Source organism: Aristolochia californica, unplaced genomic scaffold, assembly GCF_029961685.1.
Source record: "Aristolochia californica isolate CCGP_79_NKW_82.1479 unplaced genomic scaffold, dmAriCali1.0.hap1 SCAF_11, whole genome shotgun sequence".
Taxonomy (NCBI): domain Eukaryota; kingdom Viridiplantae; phylum Streptophyta; class Magnoliopsida; order Piperales; family Aristolochiaceae; genus Aristolochia; species Aristolochia californica.
The window spans coordinates 2,422,015-2,428,014 of record NW_027181782.1 but is presented as its reverse complement, the minus strand read 5'-3'; positions in this window follow the sequence as shown (position 1 = coordinate 2,428,014).

The window sequence follows — 6,000 nt, the reverse complement described above, 5'->3', positions numbered from 1 at the left end:
GAAACATCTAAATATTATAATAATAACCAAATTCTTATTTACCCTCGACCGACCCCGATCCTTAATGGGGGGTTCGGGGTTAGTCAACAAATGAAAATTTGATCTTCATATTTGAAATAAGTGATAGTGGGTACAAGTTTATGTTTAAAATCTTTGAAAAAATGAAAGATCGAATTAAATCAAAAAGTATTTTGGGAAAAAAGAGAATAACCAGATAGAAAAGTGGGAATAAGAGAAAAAAAAAAGAGGAATAAGAGAGGAAAAAAGGAGGTCGAGAGGGATAAAATAGAAGGAAAAGCGAGAGAAAAAAATGGTGAACAAAGAGAAGAGAGAGAGGCACAAATGGATACCTGAGACGAGAGTCCGAGAGAAGTAAGGGAACAGTAACATCAGGGGCGAGGGAGGGGGTGCAAGAGAGCGAGGAAAAAAAAGGGCAACGATGACGTACAAGAAAGACGTGCCAAGCGAGTGAGAGAGAGAAAAAAAACAACCGTGCACCTCCTTATTTTGAAGAAAATAAAAAATAATCTTCAACGACACCAAAGATTTTAAAACGTGGGGATAGAGAACCGCTTCATCCCAATATAGAGTACCCCCCCTAAGGGGGGGTTAGTCCACAATGAAGTGGGAATGAAGTGAAAAATTGAATTGAAGTGAGATGAATTGTTTCCACTTCAATTCATGTTTGGGTGTTAGTATAAACGAGTTCAAGTGGCTGGAAAACAGATTCCAGTGTTAGTGCCCCTAAATGAAAAATATGATATAAAAAAGAGAATAAGTAACTTTTTATAATATACTTAAATAGAACATATACCTAAACATATAATTAACAAAAATAAACGTGGTTACTACACTTATAAGTGATTTAACGTGTAGTATTAGAATATATTAATATCTTAATTAATGAAAAATTATATTATATTACTTAATGATTATAATTTATTATAAATTAAAACAATAATTATGGTTTAATTAATTATAAAAATTGGATAATTAAACCAATTAATGATTACAGTTTATTATAAATTAATATACTAATTACGTGTGACTAGAATAAATTATTTAAAAAAAAATTAAAAATAACATAAGTTAATATAATAAATAAATAAATTATTCTGTAATAACATAAGATATAGTTTAACATTAAAACTCATTATTTTAATATAAATAAATAAATACATAATAAATAAATAAATATATTAATTTATCAATAACATAATATACATTTTAAATATTATTATTTAATAATATATTAACAAAAAAATAAAAACTAATGGTTTAATTAATTGGATAATTAAACCGACGATGTTTAATTTTTCCTAACTTAGGAAAAATTAAATATCGTCTTCGTCTTCCTCTGCGGCGATCTTGGCAACGGCGACGGCAGCGGGCAACGGCGACGCTCCGACGGTGGGCCGAGAGGGAGAAAATAGGGAGGCCGAGAGAGAAGAGAAGCCAGGAGGCCGAGGGGCTCTGGCCTCCCGTGCTCTGCGACGGAGGTCGAGAGAGGGAGGAAGGAAGGCCGACGGGGGCGAGGGGGGCGGAAAGAGAGGGAGGCCGAGGGGCTCTGCGACGGAGGTGGGGGCAGAGGGAGGACGGCCGACGGGGGTGGGGGCAGAGGGAAGAAAAAAAATCGCGGAGGAGGGGGGGGGGGGGGCAGAGAGGGAGGCCGAGGGGGTTATGCGTCTGGAGAGGCTGACGAGAAGGGGGAGGGGAGAAGCAACGCGCGTCGCGCGTGGAAAGTGGATGATTTGCAAAATAGGTAGGAAACAGCTTTCCCCCGGTTTTACCTGAGCGAATGAAATGGTGTTATCTCACTTCAATTCAAATCATTCTAGACTAATGCCATAAATGGGATGAACTAAGTAATGCGGGATAATTCATTCCACTTCATTGTGGACTAACCCCCCCTAAGTGTTCACATTAGAGTTGTATTTTAATGTCTCAATGAATTGGGTGACTTTGCTCGTTTGTTGGTTTCTCAGGGGATAGAGAGTATTTGGTGGCATTTACGAAACTATAACAGTTGTAATGGAAAATATACATGAGAAATAACTTTAGGCTTTGTACAACAGCTCTAAGCACTGTTAAACCATCCATCTTTTCTACAGCTCTAAGCACTGGACAGCAGCCGAATCCTCTGGTTTTTGGATGCTGCTGTCCGTGGTGTTATCACGGCAGATTCAGGTGCGGGGAAGACGAAACGACACCTCGGTGAACTGCTACTGAGGTGGTCGGAGAGGAGCAAGTCGGTAGCTTCCTACAGCAGGGCCGAAGAATATTCAGTGTGTTGAGAAGGCCCTCCGCACGACGACGGGGGTTTCGCCAGAACAGCAAGGTTCCGTTCCGAACCAGAGCCCCGGTGTCCCGTTTCTGTCCAGTCACCGAGCACGACCTCTGTGGATCTTCCGTCCGCGGCGACGACGAGAAGGCAGCAACCCTTTCCGGCCATCCTCCCGCGAGAAGCCCAAGGCTGCCATCACCGACGAGCATACCAGTAAGTTTTAAATAAAATCATTCATCAAGACGAAGCACAGCAACCAGCTGTCCCTACCTGCCAGCTTCGTGGGCCATATCAGTCCAAATCTGTGGGCCAGATCAGTCCAGATCCGTGGGCCCATGCCCTCACAGTGACTGCCGCTATCCAGATTAACACTTTTTGAAGTGTAAGACATTCTAAATGTGTATCATTAATATATCATAGAACTCAATGATAAAAGTGGCATCGAACCGAACTGGTTTGGTTTAAGTTAACGACTCGAGATTGATTCGGTTCAAAATCCCGCGAATCGGTTCATTAACCTAATGAGGACCCAAGCTGACGCAGGAGGTGTCTTCGACTCTTCGAGATTGAGACTTCGACTCTGGAATGGGAGCAAAAATGGGAATTTGGAGGGAAGATCGATTTCGCCTTCTTATTTTTCATTTTCCTCTTCGATTTTTTATCCTCAGTCTCTTATTTCTGACTCACCGTCTCCAGTGTTTTCCTCTTCAATTTCTTCCTCCCCTCCTTTGTCGTCGTTGGTCCTGATCACTTTGGAGCGCCTCCTGCAATTTTCTTTGTTTCAGTCTCTCTGTCCCCTACCCAACGCTTTTGCCGTCATGGTCACCCGACATCCGTGTAGCCGTCGTCGTCGTCGTTGTCAAACTCCAGCATCTCACTCTGTGACAAAAACAGGTCGATGCAAGAGAGAAGCGATCGAGACCAACGTGAAAAAACCAACGTCATGCTGCCGTGATTTTCGAAGAAGAAAGCAAACAAGACACAAGAATGTCCTTTTATCTCCTTCTCTTGGAAATGAATGGTTCACACCTCATCACAATTCGCAACATTGAATTTATCCCAAGACCATCTCATGATTAATCTTAAACCATTTTTAAATCACCAATATTTTTTTACTTGAAACAAATTATTTAACTCAAGAATATAAAATTATTTCTATATTTTCCATGATAAAAGTAATTGTAATTTCAAATTAGATACTATTACAATATCTTTTTTTTTTTTTGAATCCATGTAATATATGGGAGCGTTTGCCAATAAATATTATTATTTACTTAATTTATTATCTATCTATTATCGATTATCGATCCATCAAACGCGACTACAAAGTTTATGGTGATAAAAATCCAAAATTAATACATGTAATAAAAAATAGGATTAATTACACAACAATAATTATAAAGGGAAGGTACAACATTTAATCTTTAGTTCTTATGATTAATCAGAGTTATTTGACATCGTCGCCCTCCCCACACCCCGTCCCACACTAGCATAGTATGTGAACTTGCATGTGCGAATTTTTTTATTATAAATGCTATCATAACATGATCCGAAGAAAAAACAAAAAATGGGCATGTGATTAAGTCATCCAAAATCATTTTTCTTAAACTTTTTTTTTTGTTTCAACGATTTGGTTTTTCGGTCATTGAATCAAAATGATTTGATTGAGTACAAATGGACAAAACTAGTGTTGTTTTTTAAAGGAGTGTTTTGTGCATGATTATTGAATATAGTTTATGCATAATTATGTAACTTTTATGAATAATTTTATACAGGGTTAATATATAGAGGTTATACCCAATTTTAAGTAGAGGTTATGCCCAATTTTATGTAAAATATATATGCATAATTTTATATATAATTTATTTGATATATATTTTACGTAAAATTTTAAATGTAAGTTGGAGTTCGAACTTGGTTAAAATAATTGGGCTCGAACTAGGTTGGAGCTCGAACTCGATTAAAATAATTGGGCTTGGCTCGAGCTCAAGTTTAAAATATTTAAATTAAGTCCGACTCGAACATAGATAAGTTCGGGATCGGCTCGATTCGATGCCACCCCTACTCGATGGAATGACCATTGTCCTCCCAACATCAAGTTTTTTTATGCCCAATCCAACTTCATGGATCATGAGTTCGTCTTTTGTGGAAGAAGAAACTCTAGAAAGGATTTTGAAGGAAGAGAAGGCCATGAACCGACAAATAAATGGGCTGTTGCCAATGTTAGAAGATTGAATTATGGTCGTAAATGAAGAGTAAGAAAAAGAAGAAGAAGAAGAAGAACAGATCATAATCGGAAATTTGTCATGTTAACGAATTAATTGTTTATCAGTAATTTATATTTACCAAACTATCTCATTCAACCCTTCGTCAAAGATCAAATATCATTCGATCACAATCAACCACCAACCTGGTACAGACCATATTCATAGCTCAGAAGAACTCCAGCGATGCACAAGTGAGAAGACGAAACGATAATATCCTGCTTCGTGATTCTGAGTTCTGCACAAGTAGCGAGGGTTTCCTGTTCCAGTCTCTTTCGACAACGGACAAGGCGATATCGTGAAGAAGAGCAGATCATTTCTTTAAAATCTCGTTTTCGAAGCTCAGTCGCGTACCCAGAAAATTTCCTACATTTATGTTTTCGTTCTTTTCAATCCATGTCACTTAGCTATCATCGACAAAGAGGGTCTCCCGTACGTGAGAAAACGCGGTGTTCTTTTTCTGCAGATTCAGTGTTCTTCGATGATATCATCGGTTCTTTGAGAAAATTGGATAATGGAGTTGACAACTTTGAGAGAATTATAGGCTTCACCTCGAGTCACCTCACCTAAGGTACCGTTAGAAAGTGAAAGTAAAAACGATTTCATTCTCATTTACCAAAAAACGATAGTCACGTATATGATAGAAAGTAAAAGTGATATATGATACTTTGAGATATCAAATATGATCCACCAAATTTGTAATTTACGAAGAGGTGGTTGATTCCATCAAAGTTAATAATTAGGTTTAAATAAATCTTAGTTATTGACAAAAAAAAATGTTAAATTATTTTAAAAATAATAATGAAATACAATTATGTAATATGAATAAGAGTTTAGATATCTTTACTAGATTTTATTCTGTATTAAGACGCTTGCTGATTCCAATGTGAATATCTCCTTAAATATAGATCAGATTGACATAATTTTTTCTTCCTTATAAAACTAGACTTCAATACCTTTCACACATGTATAATTTATGTCCAAAAATATACTTCTAAAAAGAATCTAATAGATTTTGGAATCTTTAATATGGCCGAACTAAGTACTCTTTCTTCTTTGTCCAGCGACCATTGACTCTTCCAAGATCGATATCTCCATCTAGAAAATTCAGATCAAGAATTGGTTGAATAATTAAGAAAATAAACTTACATATCTTTCTTTGAATTTATAATTCTCCCTGAAAGGTCTCGTTCTTGATTACATAAGTCAGCTCAAAAGTTGAAGCTTTCTGCTGCTACTCAAACCTCTCTTGTAATCCGACCTTTGCTGCTTTAAATATTGATTTTTCTTTGTAGAAAACTTCGATTGCCAAAATTCGTTTTGTGTTGGAAAGTAGACTCGAATATATTTCCTTAATTATATATTATGCAATACGAAAAGCTCAGTATAAAGGTAAAAATGTAAAACAAACTACGGGTATATAGACTAAAAAGAGAAAAAAAAGATAGACAT